The sequence below is a fragment of the Sceloporus undulatus genome, chromosome 4, assembly GCF_019175285.1.
Source record: "Sceloporus undulatus isolate JIND9_A2432 ecotype Alabama chromosome 4, SceUnd_v1.1, whole genome shotgun sequence".
Lineage (NCBI taxonomy): Eukaryota > Metazoa > Chordata > Lepidosauria > Squamata > Phrynosomatidae > Sceloporus > Sceloporus undulatus.
Genome location: NC_056525.1, coordinates 110,563,062 through 110,575,576, shown reverse-complemented (window position 1 = coordinate 110,575,576; position 12,515 = coordinate 110,563,062). Strand labels below are relative to the sequence as shown.

At 44.2% G+C, this 12,515-nt stretch overlaps 1 protein-coding gene and 1 long non-coding RNA gene across 2 annotated transcripts in view; one reads left to right on the top strand and one right to left on the bottom strand.

Moving 5' to 3' along the window:
• The window catches only part of LOC121929013 (hornerin-like), a 128,563-nt gene that overhangs the window by 31,211 nt on the left and 84,837 nt on the right, over positions 1-12,515 (bottom strand). The window lies entirely within an intron of this gene.
• The window catches only part of LOC121927752, a 2,300-nt gene continuing 108 nt past the window's right edge, over positions 10,324-12,515 (top strand). Inside the window, exons 1-3 of the long non-coding RNA XR_006103327.1 lie at positions 10,324-10,381; positions 12,124-12,168; positions 12,358-12,393. This is a non-coding gene — a long non-coding RNA (uncharacterized LOC121927752). The remainder of the gene's footprint in view (positions 10,382-12,123; positions 12,169-12,357; positions 12,394-12,515) is intronic.

Genomic DNA, 12,515 nt, shown 5'->3' with positions numbered 1-12,515 from the left:
AGCCAGGTGTTATCATTCTTCCATTTGTTTTAATCATATCTATCTTCTCACACCCGTGTTTTACCTGTCCATCTGGCACTCGCGCCATATACCCACTCTGTCCACCCTGTCCCGACGCCCTTACTAAGACTCATTCCACAGCAGCTCTTTAATATATTGAAAAAGCTCTATTCCATATTCAGGGCGAAATAGTATAATCCTCTATAAGATTTACCTGTCCGTATGGCGGCTGCTACCGGATCCACTTGACCCCTGCACAGAATACAGTTATTACAGTTATTAATGCAAAATATTATATTTTTAAAGGCTACTTTCTATTTGAAGCGAAACTAGTCGTTAGTTTTATGATTTATGTATTTATTTAATTTAATTTAGATAGATAAGTAGCATAGATGATCTAGATGTAGATAGATGGGAGCCAGGTGTTATCATTACAGTGTTTTTACCTGTCCATATGGACTACTGCTGCCAATGACCCACTCGGTCCACCCTGTACAAGAACATTAAAAATATTATAGAATCATTACAAACATCGCTTTAATATATTTGAAAAAAGCTATATTTCCATATGCAGGAGGCAAGAAATAAGTATTAATCCTCTATTCAATTGTGTCCACCTCTCCCTGTATACTAAAGTATATATGGTATATATGAAAAGAAGTTTCATAGAAGGGGGGGACTCGTGCCCTGTCCGGCGCTGCTCCCATATGATCCACTGTGTCCACCCTGTAAAGAAAAAAGTCCTAGGTTTTTAAAAAATACTACCAGTAAATTTATTATTTTCTAACTATTGTTTCTATACTTACGAGTGAAAGAATACTTCAAATTACTTTTTTTTAACTCTCTTGGTTAAATAAATGAAGAAAACCATTCCACTCTTCTAATTGCTGGGGTTTGAGAACTAACCTCTACTTTCTAAATCCATCTCCCAAGGCAAGAGTGGTCAACCTCTTTTTCAGACCGAGGCATGAATGGGACATGGATGAAATAACTTGGAAAGTTGGGGCCACATTAGCCCCCAGGAGATCTTGGGAGGCCGTATATTCCCTGCACTCTCCAACACACACACAACTTTCCCTTGCAAATGCATTCCAGGAGCAAGGAGGGAAGTTTTTTGCCATGTGTTGTGGGCCATTTTTTAAAAACAAGAGACAAACAGTTGCTTCTCGTTCACTTCTTGTTTATTAATAAAAAACCTCTCCTAGGCCTAAAATGGCCCATGGCCACTCAACATGTGGCAATTTTTACATTTTAGAACATTATTATTATATTTTATTATTATTATTATTATTTATTAATTATTATAGTATATTGCAATAGCACTGTAACGTACACCGAAAACATATCAAATAATTGTGACAATATTAAAGAAAACAGTTTACAAACAGTTAAAAGAGATTAAAATAATGTAAAATCAAACATGGTTTTTTTTCCTTAGTGCTGGAATGTCATAACTTTGGCACTGAACAAGCTCTAAAGGAACAGAGCTTAAAGGTATTCCATAACTTTAAAGTATTCCATAACTGGATACAGCACAGAAGGTTGCTGGTTTGCGCTGCATCAGCATTGCAGAAATAATCCAAAATCTTTCCCCTAATTAAGCAAGACAGAGAATCGGTTTTGGTGGGATAGCCACGGTGACAACTGTTTATTTAACAGGTACCCATGGCTCAGTGATATGGAATTTTGGGATTGGTAGTTTGTTATGGCACCAGAGAATTCTTATAAAGAGGTTAAATGTCTCACAAAATTACAGTTCCCAAAGTTTAGCAGTATTAAGCCATGGAAGTTAAAATAGGTGGCAAACTGGATTATTTCTGCAGTGGCGGATGCAGCCTGGTTGGCCTTCAGACATGACATTGTTGTGCATTTCCAACATTTCGCAAGGATGCGGTGGCCATTTCCTCTCTTTTGTTTTTGGCTTCCTTGTATGTTCTAATTGTGCCTTTTCGCTCCACACTGAGCCAGGTTAAATAAAACAGCTGTCATATGGCTGTCCCACCACGCAGTCTCCTTGTTTCGGGCTTAATTTAGATATAGAATTGCAATCTAATCTGCGCCTCGCTATATTACCATAGTATAATAATAGGCCCTTACTGGATATTCTTGTTTACCTGCCGATTGCCTGCCGCCCATATACCGCTCTGTCACCCTGTACAGAAACAGACTCTCTTAATATTTGCAAAAGAACAGAATCTACTTTGAGGACAACTAGATCTCTATGCATATGTCTTACTAATCCATAGTTATATAACACCTACCACAGTATCTCCCAGAGTTTTTACCTGCCCATACTGCTGCTGCCACCGCCGTTGTCCACTCTGGCCACCCTATAAGAGATCACTTCGAATAAAAAAGAGTTGTAATCATCGCAATGCATTTGTAAATCAAGAGAGGCAAAAGTGTGCATCAGAACATTTTACCCACCCTTCTCCCATCCCCTACACCCCCAAAAATGACTTTTTTTTTGTGTGGTCAATGGGTTGGCTAGGGCTTAGATAACTGAAATCCCCCAGCACTAAATACTAGCCTGGTTGGTCACTCATTCAAGTTTTCCTTTTTTAATTAACAGTTTCAGGCCGATCACCTGTAGAGGTTCGGGGAAACGGCTCTCCCCCCCTCCTTGCCAAGTGTTCACCCCATCTCATATGCCTGAGCAGCAACCATAGTATACCATACCCAAATACCAGCAGCAAATAATTTGATGGCACATGACACACGCAAAAAGTTTTTTAAACCTCTTGCATGCTCCCTGTACAGTGTAGTTTTAAGGAGATTATCACGAGCGGCGGGGCCGCCCCCCCGTGTGGGGCGCTTCCGGTCGTGTCCTTTTTCCCTCTCCCTCTGGTGTGTTCCGGGTGTCGGGCTTTTGCGGCTTCTGTTGGCGCTCTCTTCAGAGGGGGAATTATCAAGAGCCACCCGTATCCAACAGACGAAAGAGGGAAAAGGACTCCCTCCCCTTTATCCCATTTCTCGAAAATACCTGTCCATTCTTCCCACCACCTATGATCAACTCTTCGTCCACCCTTTTCGAAACCAACCTTCTTACTGAAAATACAAAAATTCTCACTTCTCGACTTGATTTGTAAAAACACACATTCCCTTTTCAACAACCATGCTGAGAGTGGGACAACAGGCACGTTGTTGATACCATTCAAAAACTATAAAGCCTATTATCACCCAGAAGTTTGTGCAGTCACCTTGGTACCACCGATCGATCCTCCCACCATACTTCAGCTTCCACTGTAATAGCAAATGCCGAGCTGGTGAACAAACCAGCCCAAGCGCCCACGTGCCCCCACCGTCTCTTCAGCACACATGCGCCCCAAACACCCAGTTCCCCGTGCGATGCAGCCACCCGCAGGGACACTATGCACCCTGAAATCTGCTCCCAAAAAGCGCCCATTTCAGTCTTCTAAATCATTGACTCATATAACCACACACTGAAAGAGCCTTGGCCCCATCACGATTTCATCTCCACCCACAAGTCCCCCCAGCCAAAAGGATCCGACCGCCCATGACGGGCAATAGGCCAACCCCCCTCGTATTCTTCCACATGGCATAACGACGCTCGTGCCAAGGACAGCCCAACGCGTATCCCCAATTTCCGCGCTTATCAAGTGCACACTTTCTAACAAAATCATGCTCCCTAATCGGCACGCGACTCCTCAAGGAAACATCCTGCTGACACCACAGACCCTAACCACATACGCGCAATCCGCACCTGCGACCACCGGCAGACTCACTACCCTACACACTACCCCAACCACCTATTCGTCCGCCCGGCCTGCATCGTCTACTCTCCTCTTACTGCCATGCGACTACACCCACACCCCCCGATTGCGGCTGTGGCACACGGCCCACAACGCCTCCATTCCGCTAGCCCCTCGCGGACAAACTCCGCGGCCCCCTCTCTCCCCCACTACATCGGGAAGGAATTCACCAGCATACGGGAGGCTTACAGGATGGAAGTTAATATAAAAATCATGTAAAAAGTGGGAAGGGGCAGGGGTGAGATGGAGTGGGTGGTGCAACCACATTCATAAGAACTATACCACAGACCTCCACAAAATGAACGCTAACGCGGCCAACGCACACTGGTTCTTTTGACCCATTCTTCCCCATACCCTCGGCCTTATCAGTCGATTGTGTGAAGACGCAGCTCCTATTGTGTTCTAACTAAACACCCATTGAATTAATGGAATTTGTACTCTTGATTACCATCCCATTCTTCACTGTGTCTGCTAGTTGAGCCAAAAGTTGGATCCACCACTGCATCATTATCGCTACAAAGAACTTCAGAGAATTAAAGAAAGAAAATTTACCTGGTTAAAGACTGCCTCATATTAAATCTGGGGAAAAAGAAATTATTTTTATTTCTAAAACCCATAAAGATACCTTTATTTCTGAAACCTTTATTCCGGCTTGTTAACTGGCAGAAAGCTTCTGTAACATTAATACAACATAGCTGTACTTAACTTATCATTTAGAGATCAGAAACATATTTACTGGACATACATGGTGCTCGGGTACGCCACATAACTTCTTCCGCGACCGCTTCCTCGACCCAAGGCTTCGAGCGAAAAACCCCATAGCCGCAATGGGAACACAGCCGCGTTTCGTGTGAAAAGCGCCGAAAAGACCAAAATTTTTCGTAACCCGAAAAAAACTCGACCGACAATGTTCCACTGGGATTTTCGTATCCGACTTCGACACCTGGTTTCAGCCCGGAACCCCGACACCCATTTTGAAATGCTCGCCTGTTCTTATACGGATATAGTTTCGCAATTAACTCTTCACAACATTGATTTCATGAATTATATTCAAATCTCAGCGGATATCCGATTATAATAACAAACCTTTTTTGCAGACGGCGGAAAGAACTGGTTCTCATATAAATCACCTAGTTTACATCCAAAACAACCAGGATCCGGCTTGCTACTTCTTCTCTCTCCCTTCTTCTACACACAGCAGAGTTAAGAGCACGTGCTCCTTTTCAAAAAATTCTGCACGGTCGCATTTAAACGCATTCCAAATTAACTATCTGTCCGAAACAACTCACTTGAAACCACTGTTTGAACAAACCACAAGGATTATGGGTTACTTTCAGTACCCCATAGGCAGTTAATCAAAATAAGAAGACTGCTGATCCCTTGCACATCTGGACAACAAAGGCTCAGGTTTACGGCAATTCTCTTCATATACTAAACGGAGGAAGCATAATGTAGGTCCCTCGTAAAAAACCAGTGTCTATATAGCATAACTCCTCACAAATTGGGGAAAATATAAAAATGTCTTACACATAAGATATGGCCGCTCTTAAAAAATTGTTTACATGATTTGTACCACAGGTCTAAGGACCAATGCCCCTGCCGCCACTTGAGGAGATGCTGCCAGAACTGCTCCATGTCCCTGCTGCCCAAATGTAGCAGATACACGTTGCTCACTGATGGAGGGGTCACTCCCACCAAAGTGATAGAGACCCCTTGCCAACCAAAACCCTGAAGAGATCCACCACGCTGCCAAATGTAGTAAGAAGGAGATGCGAAGATCCCCGGCCACCAATATAATTTGGTTCCACTGCCCTGCGAAGGAGAGGATCCACCGCTACTGACTATAACAATCACCCTGCAGAACACAATTTGTACTAACAGCCAAGCGATTCTCCCTACCAAATCCGAATCCACAATACTCAAAAACAAAACCTTCCATGAGTGGCTGATAGCGGCACCTTGCTTCGATTCACTGCACCAGACTTTTTTCATGTACACATATTTAAATATACAGTAACCCCATCCTGCGGGGATCTTTCCGGATCCCGCTGCGTAGGCGATTTCCGCCTAGCGAGCTCCCTTGAACAATGGGCTCGTGCCGGCAGTGCGAGGTGCGCGGGGCCACGGTGCGTGCCCCATCAACGATGCGACGCCCGCCCCTCCCCTGTGCGCCCAGCGGCTGGCGTTACGCTCAACCTGCTTAAACAAAAGGCCGCTAGCGGAGGCCCCGCGTAGCTAAAGTTATCTTCAGGTTTGTGTAAGGTGAATGAAACAGCCTGACTTCTTTTTTCACTTGGGTCTCAGCTTGAAGATGCTCTTAGACGTCAGTCGCGCAATCAGTTTCCACAAATTCCCCAAACTCCAAAATCTACAACCTCTAGCAAAAAGCATTTTCAGATTCGGGACATATACCTTGCCTGGTCTGACAACTTAAACCACTTAGAGGCAAAAATGGGGGAAAGCTGACTCCCAAATGCTAATTATACTTCGCATTTTAAACCTAGAGACAATATAGAACAAACAGTCCTCGCATATATCGACGTTCAGCAAGCCTACCTACATGTCAGAGTGAGGATGACTCACCAGAATTTTGATGTGTCTGAAGGGCGCAAATTGTTAGTACATAACCTGGTTCCTTTGTATTTTTTACTGTCAGGATAGGAGAGTACTTGTGGGATTTTTGCCTCATGGCCAAAATCTTGCCTGGCTCGGACGAGCCCTCTTGGCTTTTGGTGTACCTGTTTGCGCACTACCCAGCAATAAAAGCTCAGGTAGAGGGATCCATACCACAATCACATTTACATGTTCCTTTCCCACTGATCCAAACCAGGGAGCTCCATGAGAAGCTTCGTATAAAACAGTAATCACACCCGATCAGATGTTTGGTAGAACAGGGGTCTAGATAGTACCCTCTTCCATTTTGTCCGCTCTTCGACACCGAGTTGTGTGATTTGGGCTCTCTGAAAATCTCCATGGTCACTATCAGCATGCATGCACCTTGACTGAAACACTTTGGAGGAAAATATACACGGAGAATCAGGACAGGGGGAGCTACAGAAGCTTGTTCCCAGCTGCTTTGCCTCCCAGAAACCAAGTATGGAAGGAGGCGCATCATCAGCTCCCTCCCTTAATCTTTCGATTTCATTCTGACTATACAATAGAGCATGGAGGCACTTATCATGCAACAACACATGGCATAATAACCACACACCGGGTTCTAAGAAGCCTAGTAAAACATAGAACTTAATGTTGTTAATTTCCTGAGCATAAGAAGACTGCTCTGAGAGTAGACTGTAATCTCGCAAAGACAGAAAGTGGTCCATTTAAATTAGCAATACCATATTTATAAATATGTTCACACTTTTTCTCTTTTTAAAGATGGTGTTCGCCTTGGGCGATGATCTCCGTCTGGGCATGACAGGGGAAGTGTGCGCCTGTGGTGTTTGCGCGAATTCAGCGCTTCCGATCCATAGACCATGTATCCTACGCGCGCCGGCGAGGTGGGATCGGGGGCACTGCGCTCCAGTGGTTCCGGCCTACCTCTGGGAGTTCCAGAGGTGCGCGGGAAGGTGCTCGATAAGGGCCTACAATGGGGCCCTCAAGGCCTTCTGTCTCCCATGCTTTCAATCTTACCTGAACGCGGAGAGACATCCGAACATGGGGCAGGGGTATCGTACGCTGATGACACCCATAATTTTTTTCTGGACACTATGTCTCCGACGGATCGAGTGACGGGAGATGGCGTCCTCCTTCGTGCCTGTCTGAGTCAGGTAATAGGGCTGGATGAGGGAAAACGCAACTCAGTCTGAATCCAGAGAAAACGGATGTACTTGTGAGAGGTTACCCATAGTTCGCCTTTCCCCGGTCCAGGAATGGCGGTGGTTCCAACTGTCCTGAACGGGAGCACACTCCTGTTAAAGGACTTCGTGCGCAGTCTGGGGGTGCTTTCTTGATTTCGCCACTTCACCTTACATACAGATCAGGTGAAGGCAGCGGTCCAGAGCACCTGTATCAGCTTCGCTTATTCGCCACTGGCCATACTGGCCCAGGAGAGACGCTTGAAACTGTACATGCTCTGGTAAACCTCTCGATTGGATTTCTGCATGCGCTCTACATGGGCACGCTTATACCACCCCCGGAAGGCTACAGATGGTACAGATATGGCAGCCAGACTGGTCAATGGTAAGCACCGGCCAGTCTATGACACCTATACTTAAGAGTCTGCAATTGGCTGCCCATCCGCTTCCGGGGCAGGCCGTAAACAAGGTGTTGTGATAACCTAGAGCCCTACTGGCTTGGGCCAGGATACCTGAAGAGACGCGCCTCTCTCCATACATTCAGCCCGCATCCATCAGAACTTCTTGGCAGCAACTACCGAGGGTCCCAGGGGCTAGACTAATGCCTCCACACGAGTGAGATCGTATTCCAGGACTATTCCATCGTCGCCTCCGCGCCTCTCTGATCGGCTGTGGCCCATCAAGAGGCTCTGCGCAGCTAACCTCTCTGGCCCGTTTAGAAGGGAGTTAAAAACCTTCTTATTTCAATCAGCATTCCCGATTAAAGTTCTCGGCTAGTCTTCCCCCTTCGCGGCAGATGGTAGGCGGCTGGACAGGTTTAGTTGATTTTATATGTTGTATTGTATTTTTCTTATGTATATAATGTAATTGTATTGTATTATAAATATGTTGTTCACCGGCCCTGCTCGTTGAAGGGCGGTATAGCAAATAAATTTATGATATTATTATTATTATATTATTATTATTAGTAACTGGAAATGGTTTATAATTTTTTTGCATTTTTGTTTTCAGAGAGCCAATGCATTCACGCAGACGGCATAAACATCCACACTCACCAGCTGAAAACTGGTCATATGTGGTCGATCAACATCAGAGTGTTGTCAGGATGAAAAAAGTATATTCTGAAGAATATCACAAAGCTAGGGGATGGCTGAGCTTACTGGGAAGGAAAGATTTCGCCCCTTCTCCCCCTGCTGAGTTAATGGAGTACAAAACTAATTTTGGCATTTTTGACCTCAGTTTGGCAGCAACGTTGAAGAAAGCGGAGAACACAAAGGGAAAGGGAGGAGAGAGACAACTGAAGTATTTTAAAGGGCAGCTGATAAAGTGGACAACAATGTTAAATGGAACTGTCTGTCAAAATAGTCATTGGAGCTTATGAGACAGATGAAACTCTTCCATAAGAACAAAAGTGAAGAGACAAAGAAATAGTCACAGAGCTTGCAGATGTTTCTCTGGCAGAACCTCTATTGGCCCCATGACTTTCACTTTGGAAGACATAGGAATGAGAGGAGTCTATAACTTGAGATGGGGATTTGTATGGCCCTACCAATGCAACTCCCTGAGCATTCTCTCACTACGGACTATTTCGACAATGTCTTGCTGCAAGTAACAGTCATTAGAGTTCACCTGATTCCCACTCCTCCTGTTCGGTGAAGGTCCCTGTCTCAAGGCACTGCAGCTTAGTGGGTACCTGAAGTCACTCAGGAATTTCCAAGAAACTTTGTAATAATTGAGTTCTGGATCCTTTTCCATCACAACCGAATATTACTCCCTAATACCATGTAGCTCATTCCCTACAAATTCTACAGTTCAGTGCTACACTGAAAATATTGTATGAACTAGGAAATGTTCAGTTATTACAGCAGTTACCTCTCCAGTAAAAAACGCTGTATATAGGTAAGGAGTGCTCTTATTTTTACAGATAAGATTCTTTTCAATACAAATTGCATAGCAAACTCAGGTTTAATTTGCACTGTCGAAATCATGCAGTCTGACCGCTTTAATTGCCATGGCTCCATTCTTTGGAAGTTTGAGAATTGCAGTTTGTTGTGGCTCCAGAGCTCTCTGAGAGAGAGCTAGATAGCTCTCAAAACTAGCGATTCCCAGAATTCCAAGGCATTGAACCAAGGAAATTAAAACGGTGTCCAAACTGCATGATTTCTGGCAGTGCATATGAAAACCTCAGAACATGAGACAGTAGTTATCATTTTGGTCTTATACTTCATGGATAGTAGAAGATATACGTCTACCTGGAATCTGTTAGAAGTCTGGATGATTTGGCAGTTGATCAGCAAGGATTTATGATTCTCAATGTTTTAACACGAGCAGGAACAATTACGTTTCTTTGCAGTAAATGATGCCTGCAGAAATAAAGATAGTTTGCAGTAAGAATGGGAGAGACTTTTATTTGGAAGGATGGGCTAAATCTATCATTTTTGGTACTTAAGCAAATCTGGGGTATACCCCAACTCTATTTAATGTTCCTTTATATAAGCTCTAGTTGGTTCCTCATTGAATCCTGGGTCATCAAAGAACAAACAGATCCCAGAGGCCTGAAATCTGTCCATTGCCTAAACTCATCCAGGTGCTAATCTATCTATCTATCTATCTATCTATCTATCTATCTATCTATCTATCATCATAAAATAAACAAATAAATAAAATAACAATGGCTAGTTTCTGCTTCTAAAAATAGCAAGTAGCCTTTTGAAAATATATTAATATTTTTGCAATTAATAACTGTCATAACTGTATTCTGTACAGGGTGGTCAAAGTGGATCATACGGTAGCAGCAGCCAATACGGACAGGTAAAATCCTTATAATATATAATACATAAAGAATTAATGCTTTAGTGATAGATAATGTACATAAAGAAAGAGAAGACAAAACTGAAATAAGTACATGTTGAGTGTCCTTTTTCCAGAATTCCAAAATCTGAAGAACTCCAAAATCCAAAACGTTTTTAACTACAACTCAAATAACTTAGGGGCTAAACAGACTGGCACTAAACTGCACGCCAGCCGGCCTAACTCTTCCCTGATGCTGGTGTCATGCCGCACACCTGACTGCATGACAGGTGGTGTCATGCCATTTCTTTGGGGCAGCGTTTAGATGCGCTGCACCAAAGAATCGATGAAAAGCTGTCGCCGCAGTGGCAAGGGTGGCTTTTTGCCACTTTAAAAAGGAGCAGCATTATGCCATTTCTTTTTAGAGTGGCAAAGCACCGGTTTGGGCCCACAGCATGCAGTTGCTGCAGGCCTGATCCACTCCCTTGGACACCACTCCTTTGGAGCCATCGGTGGAGCCCCTTAGTATATTGTTGTTGTATACCTTTAAGTCATTTCTGACTTACGGTGACCCTAAGATAACCTGTCGTGGGATTTTCTTGGCAAAAATTGTTCAAAGAAGATTTATCACTGCCTTCCTTTGAGGCAGAGAGCATGTGACCTGCCCAAGGCCACCCAGTGGGATTCATGACTGAGCTGAGAATTGAATCTTGGTCTCCAGAGTTGTAGTCCAACAATCAAACCACTATGCCAGTGATGACAAAACTTTAAGGGGCCAAGTACCCAAATTAAAAGGCACTCTGGCACCAGATATTACCGGTGCTGGGTGTGGGACCTCTGCCCTCTGGGAGGGACTTCCGGGGTGGGACTTCTTACCACCACCCTCCTGGCCCTTCAGCTGCCTCTCTGGAGACAGCTGAAGACTCAGGGGGGGGCGGGGGGGGGGGGAGAGAAGCAGGCACGTGCCTGTTCCTCCTCCTCCTCCCCTGTAGCCTCCTGGGCCTTTAGCTGGCTCTCTGGATTTAGCTGAAGGCCCAGGACAGCAGGGAAGAGGAGAAACAGGCATGCACCTGTTATTCTTCTTGCCCCTTTCTTTGCCCCCCTGCCTATCCTCTTCTCTGCCATCCTGTGCTTTCAGCTATCTCCAGGGAGACAGCTGAGGGCCCAGGAGAGAGGCAGCTGAAGGCCAGGGAGAGTGGGGGGGGGAGCAGGTGTGCACATGTTCCTCCTCTTCCTTGCCACCCCATGCCTTTAGCTGTCTCTGGAGAGGCAGTTGAAGTGATGAGAGGGCGGGGGAAGAGGAGGAGCAGATGCGTGCCTTTTCCTCCTCTTCCCCTACCCGTTGGTTTCTTTGCGTGCCCTCCAAAATGGCTTTACATGCCACAGATGGCATGCGTGCCATAGGTCCGCCAACATGGCACTATGCCATGCTTGTTAGGAGGCAGGCGAGAGATGTGAGAATCTGAAATGGTGGTAGTCCATGCTTCCTGCCAATTCACAGATCCTCAGTCCCTCTCCAGCCTCATTAAGTCTCGTTACATCTATTTAAATACAGGCACTCCAAAATCCAAAAAATAAAATAAAATTTTAAAAATCTCAAATATGGAATACTTCTTGTCCCAAGAAATACGTCTGGTTCTAGCATTTTGGATGAGGGTTACTCAGCCCGTATTATGCTTATTTATGCTCCTGAATCAAGAAAGTTATTTTGTGCAGATATATTGAAGTGTTCTTTCTGTAATTGATATGTGATTTCTTAACAGGGTGGACGAGGTGGATCATATGGAGGCAGCAGCCAGTATGGGCAGGTAAAAAAAACAACCATATATAATAAATATGTAATAAAACCCTTATTTATAATCAAAAGTATTTACAGAGAGACATAGACAAAATTAAAATGAGTATTCATGTTTATTTCTCCTGCAGAATCTAGACAATATTTTGATGCAGATATATTAAGGTGACCCTTTTGTAATTAATAGGTAATTTCTTTATAGGGTGGATCATATGGAGGCAGCAGCCAGTATGGGCAGGTAAAAAATTCATTTATAATAAATATGTAATAAATCCCTAATTTATAAAGAAAAGTATTTACAGAGACACGTAAACAAAATTAAAATGAGTATTCATGTTTATTTCTCCTGCAGAATCTAGA